The sequence below is a fragment of the Eurosta solidaginis genome, chromosome 2, assembly GCF_040869045.1.
Source record: "Eurosta solidaginis isolate ZX-2024a chromosome 2, ASM4086904v1, whole genome shotgun sequence".
Taxonomy (NCBI): domain Eukaryota; kingdom Metazoa; phylum Arthropoda; class Insecta; order Diptera; family Tephritidae; genus Eurosta; species Eurosta solidaginis.
This window is the reverse complement of record NC_090320.1, coordinates 29,571,151-29,594,603: the sequence shown is the minus strand read 5'-3', so window position 1 is coordinate 29,594,603 and position 23,453 is coordinate 29,571,151. Positions and strand designations below refer to the sequence as shown.

Genomic DNA, 23,453 nt, shown 5'->3' with positions numbered 1-23,453 from the left:
TGGCGACTCCACTGTTGAATTTTTATCAACTGACAGCGATGATACGTTTGTCCCAGAACATGATATTACCGCTGAGGACTATGAACAAATCCGGCGTTCCGAGCGATTAGAGAATGTACCACGACCAAATTACAACTTCTGCGCTACTGGGTATGTAACATCAGATCCAAACACTCTGGAAGAAGCGATGGCAAGCCATGAGCGTGATCTTTCGCAAGCAGCAATGCGTGAGGAAATGGAATCACATAAGATCAACGGCACCTGGAAGTTGTCCGAGCTACCTGTTGGTAAGAAAGCTATCCCATCAAAATGGGTATTTAAGACAAAAGTAAATGTCGATGGAAACCCTGTGCGCCATAAAGCCAGGCTTGTGGTTAAAGGTTTCAACCAAAAGCAGGGCGTTGATTACGACGATACTTTCGCGCCAGTTGCGCGATATACCTCGATTAGGTTTTTACTTGCCTTAGCAGTCAAATATGGTCTGACCGTCTATCAGATGGATGCTGTAACTGCCTTTTTGAATGGCGATCTTGAGCAAGAGATATTCATGACTCAGCCGAGTGGCTTTGATGATAGCTCAGGTCGTGTGTGCAAGCTGCAAAAATCGCTATATGGTCTGAAGCAGTCCAGTCGCGTTTGGAACATAAAGCTGAATTCAACTCTAGTAAATTTCAGTTTGCAGCGCAGTAATGTCGACCAATGCGTGTACTTTCTCATTTCTGACAACAAAATGCTGTTTGTTGCAGTCTACGTGGATGATGTCATCCTCTTCGCTAACGATACAGAACTGCTTAACAAACTTAGAGACACGCTTTCTAAAACCTTCAAAATGAAGGATCTGGGTATAGCATCGTCAGTTTTGGGTATCCGTATTACTCAAAATGTGAAAGAAGGAGTAATGAAGATCGACCAGTCCCGCTATATTGCCGATGTAATTCGACGCTTCGGCATGGACGAGTGCAATCCGGTAAGCACACCCCTCGACGTCAACCAAAAGCTATCCGAGGAGATGTGCGCAACTAATGACGACGACAAAAAGGAGATGGCTAGTGTGCCATACATGCAAGCAATTGGATGTCTGCTGTTTGCAACTCAAGTCACCCGACCTGATATATGCTACGCCGTTAACTTGCTTAGTCGATACAGTACAAATCCAGGGAAGGCTCATTGGACTGCAGTAAAGAGGGTACTACGCTAACTCAAAGGAACTCTCGACAAGGGCTTAGTATACAAAAGAAGTTCGGATGACATAATTGGTTTTTGCGACGCCGACTGGGCAAATGACGTAAGTAACCGCCGCTCAACAACTGGGTATGTTTTTTTTGTTTCAGAATGCAGCAATTTCTTGGGCTACCAAAAGGCAGCGTACGATAGCTTTGTCAACCACTGAGGCTGAATTAATGTCAATGGTGGCTGCGGTTCAAGAGTCAATCTGGCTTAAGCGTTTGGAAATGGAGTTAGTGCACAGAGCTTCTAAAACAATGACCTTGTTTTGCGACAACAAAAGCGCTATACACATAGCTGAAAACAACTCGTATTCAAGCAGGACAAAACATGTCGATATCAAATCAAAGTTTATCCTTGAAAAACTTAAAGATGGGCAAATAACTCTACTTTACATTGGAACGGACAAAATGCTAGCGGTTATATTTACAAAAGCATTGTTTGCTCCAAAACTAAAACAATTTTCAAATGAATTTGGATTAATGTAATTTTTCACCTTAGCATAAGCAAAATCCTTTATATATTTTTTGATTGTACAACGTTGCCTAAACTCATTTCGATGTATGGTAAAACGTACTTATTATATATTGTTTAAAACTTGAATTGCGCTTGAATGAAATGTAATATTTAATTTAGGGAAGGTGTTGAAAGAAAACTTAAATATTGAACGTGTAAAATACGCATTCCAACATGTACCTATTATTGTCAGATGTCACATGTAAACACAGCCAACATTACTATGAATAAAGTTTCACCACTTCCGTTTTAACTTGTAACCAAGAATACACGCTTTTTGCTAGAAGTCTCTGCCAGAGCAGTTACCACGCTAACAATTAGCTTTCGAATTCGCATGGATTATTACGATAGCCAAAGTTTGAACTTAGTGATAGCCCGGAGCCATTTTCAGAAAATCGAATATGAGCAACTCACTTATGAGAGTTCATGAAACGACAAAGAAGCTTGCAAGAAATAGACACACAAACACACTCTTAAAATCCATTCAAACGTACGCAAAAAACTTTGACTGCTGGTCAGTCATATTGAAAGACTGTCATGCTGTTAGTGGGACAGCTGACTAAATGTTAGAAGTACACATAAGACATGCTGTTATAAGCGCAAGGTCAGCGAACCGAACTGATAACGAGCCATACAAAGTATTGTCACCCAAATGAAAAAAACTATTAGAAAAAGTGGGGGAGATGTTTCTAAAACTTTGTACAAACTTTTGTTTCCAAGTTCGAGAGTTCGAAGTTTTATTTTGTGCCAACAGCTATCACATATCCTTGCTTGCGAGCATATTACAGATCTTTCACACCAGTTGGAATGTCATAAATGGTTATGACATAAGTTGTGTGCTACTTAGCAGATACTTATGACAGTCATATATACTTACAAGCATATATCTGTGTTCATAAGCAATGATTGCCTAAGTCCCATTTAAACAAAAAGGACTTGGCGATTACTGCTTGTGACCACAGATATATACAAACATGCGATGGTGTTTGGATGTATGAGTTTTAGTGCTAGTTTAAGTCCCATATAAAATGGTGAAAAGTCCAGCTGGAATAATGGACTAGAGATCGATTTATGAACCCTAGGGTTAGGGGGCTTAGAATATACTCGCGACAGGTATGACTGTCGTAATAGGCGACCAAAATACTCCTATGTTTTAAGGATTGTGTAGCGCAATCCAATTGTCCACCTCGCGTACGCTTGGCGAATCCTATTTCTTTAACAGGCGACGGTGTGGCAACCTCAAGTACTTCATGGATCTAAGAGGTGGAAGGGGCGGAATAGCCTAGAAGGTTCAGTGAGAGCATATTTAATCATTTACCCGGCAAAGAACCATCAACATCTATAACACTTCCGAAATCCTTCGGTATCTTTATCGCTACAACAACAACAATAGCAACATGGACGGATCTATGCGAAAAATTCTTATTTATGGTGCGATTTCTTTTAATTCTGCTACATTACTATTTCGCATACTTTTTTTGGGAAACGGATTGTTAGAAGTTTGGATGGAGAAAACAAGAGGATAGAAAAACAATGAAAGGAGTAAGAGATAGAGTTCGGCGAAGGTGATGGTGATAGAGGAAGCGGGCTATGGAAAGAGAGCGGTAGCTAGAGAGCGATAGAGACAAAGAGAGAGAAAAAGACGGAGAGTGAGAATAAGATGCAGACGGGAGAAAAATAGCGGAGGTGCGGAGAAAAGAAGAGCGAAAATGTGAAGGGGAGGAGAGGAGGGATAGGGAGGAGAAGAAAGAGGGCGGGGGACTAAGAGATAAAAAAAAATCTGTAAACTGATGCAAATAAACCCAATTCTCGACTGAAAAACGTATGCTCATTAGGACTTCGTATTCATATAAACTGTACAGGAACTTCCAGTCACTTGGCTTGACTCCTTAGCATTCACATAACAAACAATGTAACACAAAGCAGTAAGAAGGAAAAGAGAAATAGAAGAACAATACGTTAGGGGCAACAATTGGAAAAGAGATCGGTAAATGCGACAACCAAACATTCGTTTTGATAACTTGTCAGTTATTTCTGTATTAGACCGAGCTGCAGATAACAGAGCATTGGATGCTAGTTTTATATGAAGTATTCCTAAAATACACCTTCTAAGGGCAATACTTCTTAAACTTCTAGCGACTAGATTTTTTCACCCTTATTTTCGATTTCAAGGCCAATAGATGCGTAATTTCACGAGGTCTAAAAAAAGTTATCGGTTGCAATCCACATCTCATACGTATTGAGGGGGATGCACTGTCAAAAACCTAGAGCTAATTAAGTGCTTCGGTGCTTTTGAAGCCCATATAACTTGGAGTGCTACGAGTACCTATTACTCTTGCCTTCTTCCTTCCATTAACTTTTAACAACAATAAAAATAATAATAAATCCAACGGATCTCTTAGCATATTACGCTAAACGGACATGTGCCCTCCCCATGACGAGCAAAAGGTAGGGTTGAAGAGGGAACACACTATTGTTGTATGTAATTTTTCGTTTTAGTTAAATCAGCAAATTTTTACCTTCCAAGGCCATAATTTGCTAAAAAGTAATAGATATAGTGTTTCTCAGTCAGCCCAAACATCAAGATGGGAATCAAATGAGCCTGAAAGTATGCAACATTAGCTCAGTGATCTAAAATATTGCATACTATCAGGCGCACATTTTACAATTTTATTTCTTTTTATCGATTAATCTTTTCTTATAGCTAAAAGCGAAATGAATCTGAGTCGCAGTACTGGGCCTTTCCAAAAAAAAATTTTACAAATATTCGTGTTTAAAATTTAAGAAAAAAAGTTAATAATTTTGTTCTTATTTGCAAATGCAAATCAAAAACTCTCAAAATGCAAATACATAACGACAACAAAATGGCAAAATAATAAAATTGCTCTAAGGAAGCATAGCGCTTACAATATGAGCAGCAGGAAATCATAAAAATGTAAAGTAAAAATGCCCACACACAAACTTACACAAACTCGCATATGAAAGAAGATAAGAATAGAGTAAGGCAAAAATAGGTTTCTATTGTCAAAGTGAGTCAGAGATGCAGTGCAAAATTTTCATTACATAAGAAGGTATGTAAGAATGAGAAAAAGAAGCAGAAAATTGTAAGTTACAAAATTTGCTATGCTACATTGTGAAAATTGCCTGTCGACAACAGACTACAACAAACACATACAAAACGCGTAAATAGCAACAACAGCATTAGTACGTAGGTGATAATGCTCAAATAGCGTTAACAGAAATAAACGACAAAAAATAAGCAGCAGATATAACAACGCTGATAACGTTACTGTCAACATGACAATAGCTAACCGTGATGAGGTTGATGATAGTAATGATGACAGCAGAAGCAAAGCATTGAAATTTTCACTATGTGACGCGTGTGCGAGGGAATGCGCCATGGCGTATACGTAATTATAAATATTTTTTTGCAGTGACATTCGTTTTAATAATTTTTGGTTGATTGCAATTTACAAAAAAAAAATTAGCAATGTGCATTAATTATATGCTGGTAAAAATATAAATAAAATTTGCACAAATCAATGAAAATCAATTATAAAAAAAATTATAAAATGTTTTACAGAAATTTTTAACGCTTCTAGACCTTTGAGATCTGTTTTAAAAATGCGATATGATGAATTGCTAGTGATGTGATATGTAAAGCAAAAGAAAAGTTTCTTTTGTATAGAGACTTGTATTATTTACAAAAATATATTAGTGATAACAATACAAAGACGTGATTTCTCTATGTGATATGTTGATGTGATACTCATCTACGTAGTTTGATATGCGCTTCTGCCATCAACACATCGCATATCTAGAACGTAGTTATAACCGTAACCATAAAAAAAGAGAAACCGAACCATACTCGTAGCCGTAACCTTAACCCTATCCATAGCCGTAACCGTAACCCTAATGGTACCAGTAGAAGCAACCATATCCGTATTCGTAAGCGTAACATTAGCCACAACCGTACCCGTAGTCACAGCCGCAACAGCATCTGTGGCCATAACCATATTCGAACTGTAATCTTAATCGAAATCGTATTCGTTATGTAACATTTTCTCTCTGCAATCTTAAACTAAATCGTTATGCATAACCGTAGCCATAATCATAGCCATAACGTTTCCTATAGCTTAAGCTAGTTCACTAACACCAACAGTAACTTTTTGTTTTCACTTTTTCATAAATTTTCACTTCCAAATTTGTTTACCTTTTTCGTAATTTTCACCATCAGATCTTTCGGCATACTTTTAGAAAATGTAAGCGGATCCATTCAAATATTTTGATTTCAGTACATAGAAAAATTACATAAGAATTATGCTGTTCTTATCGTAATGTCAAAAATACTCCCAAATTGCCTTAAGCTGTGACTAATCCAATATAATTTGAGAATATGTGATATGTACTCACCATCTGATGTGATGTTGTATTGAGAAATATTGTAATGTGATATTGGCATTGCATTAAGATGATAGCTGAGTAGTTGCAATATGCGATCATGATATGATGATGTGATGTCATTTGTAGGTACGGTATTGTTTATAACATAACCGTGATGATGTGATGATATTTGTAGTATCGACATTGCTTGTAACATAACCTAAAAGTAGGTAGGAAATAAGATAACGACAAGTGAATTCACTGACGACGTAAAGGAACGTGTTGTGGTTTATGAATAAGACTGTTAATGATATCATGTAATAAGTGGTGCTTGTAGCAAAGCAAAGTGGCGATTATGGGGTTTATATAAATAAGTGCATAAGTATATATGATGTGATATCATTTGCTAGGAAGAATATAATCAAATCGCTGTATGGTGATCTGATGTCAATGGGCGCTTTGAATTATACAATTGTGGCACATGAAATTTCTTAGATTTAATAAGATGTAATATAAAATCAATGTCCCATAATGCGTTATCACGTTTTAGCATATGACATCACATCATGTGATCATATAATGTGATAATATTCAATGCGGTTAAGGTAAAACGCGTCAAAAGGACTATAATATGATTTTTTTATTAGAGTGAGGTGCAATAGATTTAATAATAAGATATGATAAAAATAAAGACACTACGAAATTGCCGATGACGATGATGACGTGGCGGTTTTCGAAATGGTACCATCACAATATGCCAGTAAATGTTTCCTTCTTTTCAGTTTTTCCCAATAAACAAAAAATAATAATTGAATAACAATTATTATTTGCCGGTGTTAAGCTCATTAATTCTTAAAAAATCTTGAGGTATTCAGTATATTAAGCCATATAATTCAAGTAAAATAACAGCTGAAAATGTATTGTTATAAACATTTCAGGTGCTTGTGATATTTCTAAATCACCTGCTTGACGCATTTCTAATAATATTGTTATTTTTCCACATTCTATTCACCAGCTATGTGCACTCGAATAATTTTGCTTAGTCCCAAATATCTTTTGCTTTGTTAGTAGTTCAATACTTAATGAAAAATCAATATTACCAACATATTTATTTATATAAACAAATGTATTTGTCCCTCCAATTAGTAGCTTAAAACTGTAGGGAGTATACAAAAAATAACAGTGTAGGTATTAAATCAATAGACACTAGCTGATATTCAGGTTAATTGCAAATTTTGTTTTATTATTGAGTTTAATTTGCAACAGTTTATTAAAACTTGTCTGCCACTGGTGCTGGTGGATGCCTTTAGCATCATGCGATAATAATTTTTGTACGAGCAAAATAAAATTATGAAAAATTTTGTAGTTTATCCATTATTACTATATCTACTTGTGAATGTATATGTGATTTTTAATGAATTCATGTATGGATGTACATATATAACACACGGTTGCAAGTGACGTATATATAAACTGATTTTGCAAAAAATCCACCAACACACTAAATGTCATCAGATATATAAAAGCTGTGTAAAGAAAAATGAGCCAATGTATGGCTAGATAAAATATAAAAATTCTAAAAAAAAAAACAGAAAAAAAAACCGAAACACATACCCAATAGCAATATCAAATAAAATAATAAAAAAAAATTTAAGTTAAACGGTTTTATTGAAAACAATATTTACATGAAGTAATAATAATACTAAAAGCTAGAAAATAATTAGGTAGGTCCTAAGTACTAGTCATCCCCATCAATCTAGGGCGTTGATCAGAGAATTAAATAAAAGCGTTGGGCGCGTGAAATTTCTAAAAATGTGAGGCGTAGCATAACTATCAATACATAATCCTTCCAAAGACCTTACTCGACTCTGCGCCACTTATGCGCCACAAATACGATTCTTTAAATATCTCGATCCTTACGCCACCTAGCGGCGATTTTTTTCATAGGTCTCTTTCTATTCATGTATGTATTATGTGTTCCAAATATGAGCCACATCGGACCACAAATACGATTTTTTGGAATATCTCGATCCTTGACCCACCTAGAGGCGATTTTTGTATTCATGTATGTACTATGTGTTCCAAATATGAGCCAAATCGGACCACAACTACGATTTTTTGGAATATCTCGATCCTTGCGCTACCTAGCGGCGATTTTTTTCATAGGTCTCTTTCTATTCATGTATGTATTATGTGTTCAAAATATGAGCCAAATCGGACCACAAATACGAATTTTTAGAATATCTCGATCCTTGCGCCACATAGCGGCGATTTTTTTCATAGGTCGCTTTCTATTCATGTATGTATTATGTGTTCCAAATATGAACCAAATCGGACCACAAACGCGATTTTTTGAAATATTGCATTTTCATCGGGTTCTGAACTTTATTCCAAGTTTCAATCTTGTAGCTTATCGGGAAGTTACTTAAATTTCAATTACAAAATTCGTGCCAGCCAGCCTGCCAAGTCAAGCTAAATAAAACCTTTAAAAACAACAAGTTGCAACACATCAAAAAAAGGAATAACAACAGTAAAAACCATCAGCACACATAACCATCAAATGCTCGCAATTACACGGAACAATTACAGAATTAGCAGAGGTTCTGGCCAATACGCTAACCGACCTCGAACCCTCAAAGCGAACTAAATACGAAAGAATAAACGCAATGCCAAATTTAAAAAAAAGCCGTAAGGTGACTGGTTATGTTGATGTGATTTCATGTGATGTAAATGAAAATATGCACCGAGAAAGTCCCGAAGAGTCAACGAATTGAAAGTTTGCTTGGCGATTTGCACACCCCAACAGACAATCCAGACGAACAATATCAATTTGCATGAATTTAATCTGGTTTCCAAGGTTATTCTGAACGGATTTCATTAAACCTTATGCGGATATCATTAAACCTTGGTGTATGGCACATATGCTTGAAATGCCCCTCTGACAGCGCCAGCAAAGACATATTTTGATTCTATGTACGGGCATCAACAACTCTAGTTTTTTTGGCTTATTAGGAAAAATTGCACTGACGGAGATAATAAAATTTCCGATTATGATTTTAAAACATCTTACTTTGTAGTTCATTTATAATCAGGATTAAGGAGCTTGTGAAATCAAGTTAGTTAAAGCAGAATGCAAATCTTCTATGTAGCCCCCACCCTCTAAGAACAATCTGATAAGTATGTCGAGTCACTGGGAACAGTCGTAACCTTGCGATTCGCAATATCCTCGTATCCAAGTTACTGGTGCGTCCGCTGACACCGTACATATGGAGTCAGACTCCCAATGCATTTTGAGTTTGCATTCAGCGATTCGCCGTTTTTTTGACATCGAAGCACCTTTCACCAGTCGACCGCTTATTTCAGCGTCGGCCCACCACTCACCCACTAAACTACCGGCTTTTTTGACATCACCAGATTTCTCTTAAAACTCCTGCCGACCCTCCAGCATTCATTTTCGAAAATCGGCTGATTCATTGTGCACCATTTCCACCGTTTTTTACTCAATGGCAACTTAGCTACCGACCAATCACTTATGGCTCCCAATTCATCCTTCGAAACTCAATGATTTACCGTCATCTACAGACCAGTATACGGATCACCGTTTACCAACGCCTAAGTCCATCAATCGTTTTTCTCTCCATCTAGGCGAAAACTGACGCCAATTAGGAGCACAACGGGTGGCCAAATCTTTCTCCGCCTGTCTCACCCAACTCAGTAAATGTCTCCCCCTTCCACTGCTTCCAAACTGCGGTGTCAATTTAAATACTTTCTTGGCCGTATCGTCTTCGGCCATTCGCATAACATGACCTAGCCTTTGGGCTTCTATTCACAGCACTATCTTCGTAATGCTTATACAGCTCATAAATATAACATCGCGGACAGGACCATAAACCTTCCGGAGAACTATTATCTCGTACACTCCAAGAGGCATTTCATCTCTCCACACCGTTCACGATTCCGAATCATACATCAGGTCTTCAGTTCACCGTTTACAAATTCATCGATTCTACTGGTAATTTTTAGTATTTCCACATACACTCACACACATAAACCTTATTTATCCAATCAGCCTACCATCACTCTCACTTACTTTTTTTAAACACAACCAGAATACAAAAAAACACTCAAACCACAACGACAACTGGCCGCATGTCATGGCAACTGATGAAAGCTCATCGCAGTTAAGCTCATTCCAGATGTCGATTGAATAAAAGTGTGAGGAGATAAAATTGACTGAAAAAGTTGTAGAATTGTTAACGATTGTTGGCAGGAATAAAAAAATCAAAAAAGTAAAAATAACAAAAACAAAAAACTGAATTCAACAACAGATAGCTGACACCGAGTGGTGATGTCAGCAGCATCAGTTAGCGCAACGGTAGCCAACAAAAATAATTAACAACATTCGTAATTGAGGTAAATGATCGTAAATAAAATGATAAAAAACGAGGAGAGAATAAAACTTTAACTACAGCACGTCACACCAGAGGCCAGTCGGAATATTAAAGCGCAAGCTGATATGTCCCAGACCTCCTTGCGAAATCTAGTGTACTTAATTCTGTAAATACATCAGCTGAGAGAGCTTTTAATGAGCTTTGACCGTGGCCAAGCTTTTAAAAACTTCTTTTCTTCCCAGACCTCCTTGCGACATCTAGTGTACTTAATTCTGTAAATATATCAGCTGAGAGAGCTTTTAATGAGCTTTGACCTTGGCCAAGCTTTTAAAAACTTCTTTACATAAGTATATGCTTCAATATATTTTATTGAAAAGAAGTTTTTACTCCATATGGTAGAGTCTTTTGTGAGCTTTAAACTTTTCGAAGCGTTTGATAACTTCTTTTGGGAACACTCTGTCAATTTTATCGAGGTCTTGAATTTCGATTGCGAGTCCAAACTCTTGAGTTTATAACCAAATATTATTGACTAACGGTAAGTATTTAAAGTGAATACTTAAACTTTTGAGCCCGTCAGAGAAAGCCATCTTGGCGTACTTTTTTTTCATTAGCTGGAAAATATATCATTGGAAAGAACACACAACCTAGAAGCTTGATCAACGCCTAAATGTAACAACGGAACATTCACTTATATGAAATTCAACATAAAACCCTACGTCATTCACCTTATAAGGTGGGTTTCCTCAAAGATACAGGCAAACGGCTGAAGGAGTTAGGAGGGCAACAGCTTTCCGCACAGAGAGAGTGGGGAGAGAGATAGCGGAGATTTTCACTAGTCGGACAACGGTTGTTGTGACGACGAAGGAACCAGCAGCGGCTGAACGAAGGTATAGTAGCGGACAGCCAGCGGTCGTCAGAGAATGGCGAGGCCAGTACGGCACCGGCGGTACGGTTTCGGGCGCTCAAAAGTCGTAGCGACGGTGATGTTAGGGCGGCAATGGCTGAACGGTGGTATGGTAGCGGGTGGGAAATGGTCGCTGTAGCGACCTAGGGCGGCCTAATGGAACAAAGGGGGCGACTGTGGTAGCGGAGGCACCAGCCGGATAGCAGGATGACCACAGCGCCAGTAGGCGACGGAGTACATTGTGACGGCAATAGATAAGCAACGGTTTGAAAGCGGTGGTATTAGTTGGATAGCGGGGTGACCAAAACGACAGTAGGCGACGATGCGCATGCCAGGGCGTAGTCGGATGATTGTGAGTGTCGATGGCATATCCTTTCGATTTACCTGTGCAGCGGCTGGTTGCTTCTCCAGGAGTAGTCGTCGGAGGTATAGGTGAACTAAAATAGACTGCGAGGACTAAAGTTTATTTTTGTTTTTATTAAGTCGGTTATCGCTTGAATATCAACCTGATTCACTGTAAAAACCTTGCTTTCTAAAAAGGAAAGGTAATGTAGAAACTGGTGCAGAAGAGGTCAGACTGAGAATGCTCTGTAGCACAAAATAATTCGAAAACTCATTTCAATTTTTGATGATTTCTTGTAATAAGCTCAGTCGATTTTTTCCCATAAAATGATGCCAATAAGAAATATAAAGTGAACTTCCTATCCGGTGAAGCCTTTTCATACATTCCGGTGCCACGAACAGAACCAGTTAAAAATGTCATTGGAATAAATGCATTTTCCTCCGGCACATTTTCCTCCGGCCATACTTTGGGCCTAAACACTTGATCTTTGTTAATGCGAAATCAGTAGTTGGCTGCTTCAATCATATGCTTAAGCACCTGCGTTCTAATATGGAGTCCCATAGTATGAAACTTTGCAAGTTCTGGACACTTTTTTTCTAACAACGGAGTTTCCTTGTCTGATATATGGAAGCTGTTCAGACATAGAACAAGGAGGGAATGTTGGCCCTAACTTGGGTCTTTAGCTTATGAACCAAAGGCTTTTGATGCGAGTGTTAACTGAACTGGTGCACTACAAATGGATGAGAATGCAACTACTTGGATAGCTCGTCTTCCATATATTGCTAAATTTCCTTCCATTTGACGTCATTACTTCTTAACATCTTCATTCTTATTCTACCATCCATCCTCCAATTAATCATTCTTAATTATGCCAAAAAAATTAAAATTCACATTGATTCTCTACACCATCTGTTAAACGCTACACTAATGAGGTCAACAAAGCATCAGTTATTCATTAGGCCACAATATTTCCCAATGGGTTGCAATGAAAAAATTTTTTATTACTTTTTTTCTCTCAACTATGATTAAACAATGTGAAAATGTAGTTGTTGAGCTAGCTATCCAAGTATTTAAGTCATCGTTTGTCAACGCTGGTCAGTGCAATAAAAACCAAATGGTTGAACAAATTGGATAAACTCGTTGACAAACTATGTAAATGGGCGAGCGTGCTTCCAGTCACAAAATTAAGTTGACAGACGGGTTACTCAACTCGGTTGAAATGTAAACAGGATAAGCTAAATATGCTAAACGAAAAAATGGACGAGAATAGAGCGGGGATCGCGCAGTGAAATGTAGTCCCATTGTTTTTTTCTACATATTCCGTAGGACAACTGTGTATGTACAATTGTTTGGTGGTTGGCTGTTCGGGCACTTGTAGCGGTGGAAGACCGCTGAAGAACTAAAAAAATATGTGTTACGAAACAAAAGAGTGAGGACAAACAACGAGATAAATGCAAGCGCAATTTGGGTATTACTAAGTCTGAGCACATGAGCAAATTTCAATACTCTCACGGAAACTTATATTATATTATGCGAACCCTGAAGTACAAACAAATTTTTTCCATGAAAAAATACTACAACAGAACTCATGATATAATGCAACTCTATGAGTGCGAAACAAACAAACACAGAGCATACAAATACAGCAAAGTATAATGCGAACCATCGCCCATGGCTAGCTAGGAGTATTAACGAACATTTCGTTCACCGAATAGTTTGTGACGACAATTCGCAACCAACTCATGTCGCTGTTAGAATAACTCAATGTATGAACTTTGTTTGCCGGCTCGGTGTGGTGATAGCACGCTTCGCCTAATACACCGAAGGTCCTGGTATCAAGTTTCGAGCAAAGCAACATCAAAAGTTTAGAAAAAAGTTTGTTTGAACAAGAAAAGCATAGTCGCCCCTCGGCAGTAGTTTGGCAAACTTCCCGAGTGTATTTCTGTCATGAACATCTTTTCAGTGAAAATGCATCTGCCGTCCAGAGTCGGCACAAAAAACATGCCCCGTACCACGAATTTGTAGAAAAAATCGAAAAAGGAGCACGACACAAATTGAAAGAGAAACTCAGCCTTAATCCTCCCTGATTAAATCGCGCCAAGTCTCTTTAGATGCTCTGCATGTACTGTCTGCTTCTGATTTCAATTCTCTATATCTATTCCACGTTTCATCAGTTGCTTCCAATAGCTATGAAAAGGCTTTCTGGTTAAAAAAAAAGGAAATATTTAGACTTCTAGTGATCGCTACAGAGATGCTACAGAGATTTAAGATCGGAGTACAATCATTGCAGAGCTCCAAATTATACGCCTAATAATACAAAGAAGGTTCGTTCAAGACAAAAAGTAACTGTACAAAAAAAATGTTTTAAATTTACCTGGAAATCTATCTTCTCTTCTCTTTATTACCAATGACCGACTTTAAAGTCTTTGAGCCTGTTGTTCCTGTAACAGTAACAATTACCACGAAAAACCTTAACAATGATTTGGGGGCACTCGTCAAGCAACTCAGATTCGCAAAAACCTTGTCTTTGTAAATAACAAAGCTGGATATTTCACTGTAGAAGCTGTCTACCATCACTTCGCTGATCTTCGCTTTTGCGTTTGACTTGTATTCGTTTTGTATTTGAAACGGATATATGGATTGAGTGCCCAGCCCAAGATTTATTGACTGCAGCTTGATATTAACAACGCGGCTTTTCAAAGCTTGACAGCTGTAAGGAGAGGCTGTGTCGCGAAGCCACACATTGGCCGGTGCAAGAAGGCCCGTTGTTTTACCACAAAACACAAAAAGCACAATAGCCGAACCATTTCGAAGACCTGATAAAGCTAAAAGTTCTCGATATCTTACTACACGACTTGACGTAGATTATCCAATAAGGGAACTGGCAGACAGTGCGGTCTGGCATCACCTCCTGCCGGGCAGTTGCAAATAAGGCGATCCACCGTTTCATCCTAATTGTCATCTTTACAACTCCTAGCCGTTGTGCCTGCATACTAATGAGGCAGTGCCCGGTTACTACACCTACAGGGTGAAAATTGTATGACTACTTAGGGTGATAACGTGACGAGATTTCTTGAGATCCCATTTCGGTCAGGTTTTCTTTGATGTCCGACGCCCTGGGTCTTTTAACCATCTATCGTTGGATTGGCGGTAGATGTAATCTTGTGGCAATAACATGCATGTGAAATGCTTGGATAAGCGTTCTTTGTCTCCTAAAGAGATCGGCGACAGTTTAGTAGTTTAAGAGAGTAAGAGCCAACTGATTTAATAGCCGCTTGGTTGTCGATATTAATAAAGATTCCCTTACCGATAATATATTTTCCTATCCATATGGCAATATTAATAGTTTTCAGACATCGCATTGCTGGTTTGTAAGCAAGATAAAGTGAGATGAGCCGAAGCAATCTTCAAAGAAAAACAGAGCGGTAAAAACATCAAGCAGCTCATAACAGTAGCACGCGCCAATTTGCCGGAGATGCAAATGCTTTGTAGTAGTATGTGCCTAAGTGCTTGTAAACCTTTTAAAGTCAAGGCGTACATTTCCATTTGACTTTTCCCAACACCTTCATATTGGCCAAGAGCACTATCAGCTCATAGGAAATTACTGTCACCTACACACACACATGCACAGAGAAATGTATGTGGGATACTTTTTGCTATGACATACATGCATGTAACTGTGTTTGTAATTACTTTCCATATTCGCTTTCAATAACATTACTATCATCATTGTAGTATCTGTGTCACAGTCTAGTAGCCGTTGCCAATGAACCATGTTCGTCTGCACTCCAATACTTTCTTATATCCATCTCTCCCCTTTTGAGCACACATCAGTACACAGACAACTGCATTTGCAATTACAATCCTACATCCATGTAGTCTTTAATATTTTACACCAACGCCATAAGCATTTTTCACTATCCTCAATATATTTGTAGTTAACCTACATTAGGGTGATCCTTTTTTTTCATAACGGAAAAATAAATTGATATTTCAACTACTTTTATCTACACAGAAAACTTTTTGCTTTAGATAATGAAGATTGAGGGATGATATCTGGAAAGATTAGAAGCTACCTAATGCAATATCTATTATAAATGGAACTAAACACGAAAACTGTTGTGACTGCTTAAAGGGCACTCCTAACTCTTTCATGGACATTACCGAAGTGGAAACCCCTATTAGAAACCAAGACATATAACATATTTCCCTCTTAATGGAGCACATTATCCAACCATCTCTTAGGGTTAATACACATATCCAACAGTTTTTTATTGTCTATGATAGTTCTCTCGGATGCAATCACTTTCAAACACTTTTTCGGAGTGTTGTGAGATTGATTTTGTTTGACTTCGTCGAATTTTCTAGATTATACTTTTGCTAGAGTTGTTTGTAGCTACAATGACAACCTGAGTGTAACTAACTTCTAGAACGGGATTATAACAGAGCTTCGATTCCGATATGTCGAAACTTCTGGTTTATTTAGACATTCGATTTTGGTATGAGTTGTTTAAAATCGAATGTTTAGCGGAGGTCGATAAGTAGAAAGGCAAGTCATAATTTCAGCCTAAACTCATCCTCTTTTTACTAGAACTGTATCTCTGGTACAGTGCTTCCACTTCTGGATAATAAACTATACTTCGTTGATGGAAAAGATAGTACTAAAGTTTAGCTTCCAGCTATAAAATACATTTTCTGACATTGGGAAATCTAGTTATAAAACCTCTATATGGAAGACAGCCTTAAACTCCTCGGAGGCAAATGGAGTCAGGTATTTGTTTATTTTATTAATTTATTTTATTTCAATGCTCTCTCCTTCATTTCACAAGCGGCCCTTAAATATAAGTTATAGTCTCATAAAAACGATTACCCTTCCAGGTATCGTTCATTTGCCGCGGTCTGTACTTTTTTTAACTTTATTCCACTAATAGTTTTCAAATTGTAACACGCAGGGCGTTATTGGCTCTATGATCCCATCCATTAGTCCGTTACAGCATGTAGCTCAGTGAGCTTGATCAACTTACCGGATACCGTCTAGAGAAGTGCACTAAAAATCTGAGTTATCTTGGCGACAATCCCGGTCGTTATTTTTAGTGATTCGCCACAGTCGCAGCATCGGTGTGATAGCACAATGTCCAGTAATAGGCGCCCCAAGTGATTTTTTAAGTTGCATACGGCACGTCGTTCCTTTTTTCTTAGAGATTTTGTAAGGAAGTTCGTTACACCAACAGTGTATTCTTTGATACTCCAAAGAAGTTCAGACATGGGTTTTCCACCTCGCTTTGATAACCTCGTATTACTATGCACTTTTCCTGTTGAAGTACCATCGGAACTTCCTAGGTCTTTAGTACTGATCGTATGAAATTTGAAACTCTAGTTCAGGAAATAAATTGGTCCACCCTACCATTTTTATAACATGTACTCACGTGAGAGCCCTCGCATTTTTGGTAAGCCACAAAGGTGTGCGCGTATGGGGCAAATGTTTCTCTCAGCCACAGTATTTGTATGCAACATTACTCGTCAATTAGTGTAATTAATTTCGATGTACTGTGTATGTGTGAGTGTGTTTTGCGTGTGTAAGTAAAAAAAAATGTTGCGTGTACTACACAGCCATTTGTATGCATATGTTTTAACTTCAACTCTTTTATTCTTGTGTATGGCTAACATTTTGAACATCTCATCATAGTTCTTTTGGGTGTTCAGAGCGCATCAGATCAGTCAGTGCACAGTGCCATTGGCACTGTGTGACTGGCGGGTTGACTAAACTGAAATTACTTAACATTGCGTATATCACACAAGTACATTGAATACAGCAAACAATGATGGTAGCCACCAGCTAAAAAAAATCACATACAAAGAATGATGGCGGCCACCGTGGTGTGATGGTAGCGTGCTCTGTTGCCACACCGTATGCCCTGGGTTCACACCCCGGGCAAAGCAATATCAAAATTTTAGAAATAAGGTTTTTCAATTAGAAGAAAATTTTTCTAAGCGGGGTCGCCCCTCGGCAGTGTTTGGGAAGCGCTCCGGGTGTATTTCTGCCATGAAAACCTCTCAGTCAAAACTCATCTGCCTTGAGGATGCCGTTCGGAGTCGGCATAAAACATCAAAATCAAAAGGAGCACGACGCAAATTGGAAGAGAAGCTCGGCCTTAGATCTCTTCGGAGGTTATCGCGCCTTACATTTATTTTATTTTTTACAAAGAATGAAGGGACGAGTTTCATTTACTGTTGCAGGCGGCAATCAAAGGTGCGAATGAATGACATCCAACATATTAGAATCTGACAAACAAGCACAGCAAAAAGAACGCCCAATGGAAGAATTTATTGAGACCCTACATGATTTTTTCTTTTGCTTCATTTGCTTATTTTGTGGATGCGTCTAGATTAATCTTCCACCATTTTACCTTTTACATATTTCACTTTGGTTTTAGACTGACCCATTTTAATCAAATTTACATATATGTAATTTTATCACGATGGTTGAATTTGTACTCCACAGACTATTATGAAATGTTTTTTTAGTTTTTAAGCCTCAAAAAGAAAAACGGGGTCTTGCAAAGGGTGCTAATGACCGAAATACAATCAAAAGATATTTTATCAGGTTTTAAGGCCCTCTGTTCTGAATCTGACAATTTAATAGTTAGTGCTTTTGCAATAAATGTGAAAATAAATCAACGTAGCACGCGAAAGAGGGACAGACAGCAGCGGTCGAAAAAGCGACGAGATAAAACTAAAATATGACTTCTGTAGCCATTACTGGTTTAAGGGAATTAAAGGCCAGCCCAAAGAACGGCCGCCCGTGTGGGGTGGTAGCGTACTCCGCCTACTACACCAAAGGTCCTGGGTTCACGCCCTGGGCAAAGCAACATCAAAATTTTAGAAGAAAGTTTTTCTACGCGGTATTGCCCCTTGGCAAAGATCCGAGTGTATTCCTGCCATGAAAATCTTCTCACGAAAGGAAATCTTCTTAGAAAAAATTAAAAGGAGCACGACGCAAATTGGAAGACAAGGTCGGCCTAAAACCTCTTCGGAGGTTATCCCACCTTACATTTTCTTTGTTTATAAAGAAACAAGCCTGCCGATGACGTCAATGAAGTACCCATTGTTTGTAGCATTAATTATGTAGTATCGAAGGTAAGGCTGTTTCTTTTATTTTATATGCTTTTTAGGTAAAATTCAAAAGAAATAAACCTTTTTTCAAATGAAATTAAACTTTTTTCAAACCAAATTAAACTTTTTTTCAAATCCGAAGAAACTGTTTTAAATCAATTAAAAATTTTTTTCGAATCAAATGAAACTTTTTTCAAATCAAGTTAAACCTCTTCGAATTTAATGAAACTTTTTTCAAGCCAGATGAAACTTTTTTTCAAACCAAGTAAATAAAATTTTTTCAAACGAAATGAAGCTTCTCAAGCCAGATGAAACATTACAAAACTTCTTTTAAGTCAAATGAAACTTTTTCCAAATCAAATAAAACTTGTTTCAAATCAAATTTCCTTTTTCCAGTCAACAGAATTTGTTTTTCCAAACCAAGTGAAACTTTTTTAAATCAAAATGAAACTTTTTTAAACAAAATGAAACTTTTCTCGAAGCAAGAAAACTTGATTTTAATTCAAATGAAACTTCTTTTAAATGAAAATAAACTCTTTTAAAATCACAGGAAACCTTTTTCGAAACAGGCGAAACTTGTTTTGCATCAATTTTTCCAAGTCAAAAGAATTTTTTTTGCAAGTCAAATGAAACTTTTTTAAACGTTAGCTTTTTTTAAACCCAAACAAAACTTTTTTCGAATCAAATGAGATATTTTTAGAACCAAATCAAAATGGTATCATATCAAATTAAACTTCAAATCAAGCGAATCATTAAGTCAGGTCAAACTTTTTTCAACGAAATGAAACTGTTTTCAAATCAAATGAAACTTTTTAAATCCAATAAAGCTTTTTTTTCAAAACAAACGAAACTTTTTCAAACAAGGCGAAACTGTTTTCAAATCAAATGAAACTTTTTCACATGAAATGAAACCATTTTTAACTTCGTCAGAGAAAGGTAAAAATAACAAGGAATGATCTTATGATTCGGTAGTAGGTGTCGATCTCTGGAATATTACTTGCGAAAGTCTTCTTCGATTGGACTTGCCAGAGAGCAACTTCCTTTTCACTCTCGCAGGCGGAATGGCAGCTGTAATAAGAGGCCGTAGATGCAAGCTTCAACTAAACTAGGTTGGGCGCAGTGTAAAAAGATGGATGACTGATCACAATCTTTCGCTAGCAACAACAAAAATGGAGATCGTCAGCCTCAACAAGGGACAATAACATGACCGTTGGGGAAGAGGAAATAGAAACGGGCACCTTAACGAAATGTTACGGTGGGAAGCTAGACAGTCAACTGTCTTCTTCGGAGCTCTTTCGAAAAACCTGCAAAAGCGCTGCGCACACAATAGCGAGAGATTCAAAGCCATGTGCTCCTAATTGCATCGGCTTACTTCCCGGTCTCCGCCGAAGCTGTCCTGATTGTTGCCAGAACCATACCAATATATGTATATTCTCGCGGAAGAGGAAAAGGCAAATTACAACAGCATAACAGAAGCAGCAAAGATGCTGTGGCCGCGCAGTAGTCAGAAGAAGCGATCCGACGTTGGAAACAACAGTGAAGCAGCAGTACTGCAGGAAAGTTGCCCACGAAATAAATTCTCGAGCGATCACTACGAGAGGTCTACTTCAGTGGTGTACTTGAAGGCTTCGTAGAGCTTTGGAAAACTATTCGGCGTTAACTTGCATGTCGTGCAGTGCACGGGCTTTTAAAAAGAGAATGTTGGTAGACGAAAAATTAAAATAGTGGTAGAAGTTGGTAGATTTTTTTTTAAGAAAACAATAGCTATATTTTATATTTCTACAAAAGCATTCATATTTTATTGTAAAACAAATAAAGCACATTTCACGGAAATAACACTTAAAAAAATGTAAACAAAACAAAAAAATGCATGTAAATTTGTATATACATAGCTAATGCCTATATCATACTTTCTTTTTTCCTGTATTTTGAGCTTGAAATACTGAGGAAACTTTACCGATACGTCTCATTACAACAACAATTTTCCAATGTACCAGTATTTTTCTGCCACAAAATAACTGACTTTGGCATGTTATTGTTTACTTAAAACTTTTTTATTTTCATTTTAAAAATATTTTCATTTGCCTTCAAATATTATAATTTATTAAATTTTGATAAGCTCAAGGTAGTTTAAAAAATTGAAACACAGTTTAAATGTTTGTATTTCTAATTTTATTTGGTCGAAGATGATCTCAGAATGAGATCGAAATATCGACCAAATAAAATTAGAAATACAAACATTTAAACTGTGTTTCAATTTTTTAAACTGCCTTGAGCTCATCAAAATTTAATAAATTACTTTTTTATTTTCGTTCAAAATTATCCATAAAAAAACTGATGAAAATATCGCAGGAAAATATTTGCGAGCTCTTTTACTACATTTCTTTCATAAATAAATTTATTTGTTGTTTGAATTTGTGCACAAATTTTTCAAAATAAGAACCGACTTTTAACAAAAAAATTGTCAGAAAAAAACAAAAGAAAAATCTAGTTCCATATGGGTGTTATTAAATACAAGGTACAAAATAGCCTTCTACAAAGTAAAATTTTTTATAAAATCTTATTAATTTAATTGGAGGCTGAAAAAAAGTCTGTCCGATACAATACTCTTTTATTAATATTTGATTGGGAATTCATGAAATTTTTAGTCCATTACGCTTGGCGGTTTTTATGTCGTTCATTATAGAGAACTACCTTTCTGCGGCTGCACTACTGTGAGGTAATATTGCTAAGGAGCACATTTTCTTTTACAAGACTCTTTTCAGTTCCCAATTTTATCCATCCTTCAAGAATATCGTCGGAAAATATCTTTTCTATTATTTCCTTATCATATAACATTAATGATCGCCATTCGTTGTTAAGAATTTCCATGGAACTCTTGTGAAATGGAAAAGCTTTAAGTTAGGGAACAAACATTGTCATTTGACTAGAATTAATATTTTTTTCATCAAAGTTTTCCAAAAGGTGTAACTTTTCGTCTTCGAAATTGAGTCGTTTCTTAATTGTCTTACAAAGGCAAATGTTGGTAGATTTTTGGGCTTTGGCGGTAGAAAATGAAAATGGGCTAAAAAGTTGGTAGATCTACCAATAAAGTGGTAAAGTCCGTACACTGATGTCGTGTGAGTGCGGAAACATATATTCAATAAAGCAAGTAGTCAATAAGTTTTAGCTTGTACTTCAAGCATTAAACATCTCATGCGTGAGTTCTAGGCTCACACATTCTCCATGTAAGTAAATCCATACTAATATAAAAAATGTTTAGTTTGTATTCGAAGCTCTGTTGGCGTTGTGCTCCACTGGTCTAGTTACTTTCACCTGACTAAATTTTTAACCGGAACCGGTTACTTCCGTAAATACCTCTACAGATTGGGAACGTTGAATAATCAAACTGCCTGTACTGTGCAAAATTGGACGATGTATGCCACACCTTCTTCGAATGCGAGCACTTAGACCAACAACGAAGGAGCATAGAAGAGATGCTTGGTGAGTGAGTTGCGGTCCGTAGTAAGAATATGTTCTTCCTATTTATTTATGTATTCATGCACCAGCACTACAAGTGAGCCCTTTTTTTCAATTTTTCATCATTATATCTGATTTACGATATGATTCTCAATTTTATGCACCAAACTCTAAATGACTTCAGCAATGCTTGCGAGAAGCAACGTCTACTAAGTTTGTGAGATTGTTTGGTAAAGTACTTCATTTCATCTACTTTGACTAAATTTATGTTCTGCCTTACAAACATACACACATCCCGATATTCTATATACATACTGTCACGGATATTAGCATCACTAAGTTATCCCATCACTAAGGCGATGCTAAGGCCACGATAAGCAGTATTTACGTCAATAATCAAATCATGTATACACATATATAAGGCAGCCGAAATAAGTCACACACAGATGCATTTACTTATACGCCTATGTATGCGAGAGAGACTGTAAACTACAAACATTCACATCAATAATTCAATCATTATGTATCTACATAAACGAATAAATAATTGCGTCTACACATATGTACGTATACGAGCAGCGGAGCGGCAATGCATAAAGTAGCAAAGTAGCAAAGTATAAGTGTTATTGTGAAGTACTTTAATAAAGGCCATTTTTCCATTATTCAATATTGGAGTTATTTATTCAACAGTTTAGTGATTCGAACTTAGCAGAGGATTGCAAATAAGAGGATTTGCAAGTAAAATCGTAACAATTGCTGTCAGAAGTGGGATTAAGCACGCGATCTGGCGGCTAATAGTAGAGTTTCTTTTGAGTTATCAAGCAGTTTGGTTATTAAGCAAGCTATTCGTTGCACGGTGTTATTGTGAAGTATTTTAATAAAGGACATTTTTCCATTATTCAATATTGGAGTTATTTATTCAACAGTTTAGGGATTTGCAAGTAAAATCGTAACAATACATACACCTAGAAGAGTAATTTGAGAGCTAGCAGGAGCTTCATCCTTCAATTGAGTTTTTATAAAATATCATCATAAATTCTTTATGGATAGTTTTCTACGCTGACTCACTTTTTTCAAGCACTTACTACTTACTGCTGTCGTTTGTGCAGTTTTTGAGTGC

At 37.1% G+C, this 23,453-nt stretch overlaps 1 protein-coding gene across 4 annotated transcripts in view; it reads right to left on the bottom strand.

Annotated features, from left to right (window-relative positions):
• Positions 1 to 23,453, bottom strand: part of LOC137239477 (ADAMTS-like protein 3) — a 1,132,820-nt gene that overhangs the window by 511,563 nt on the left and 597,804 nt on the right. For all 4 annotated transcript variants that reach the window (XR_010949389.1, XR_010949386.1, XR_010949388.1 and 1 more), the window contains one exon: positions 6,154 to 6,343. The gene's annotated coding sequence lies outside the window, so the exon portion shown is untranslated. The remainder of the gene's footprint in view (positions 1 to 6,153; positions 6,344 to 23,453) is intronic.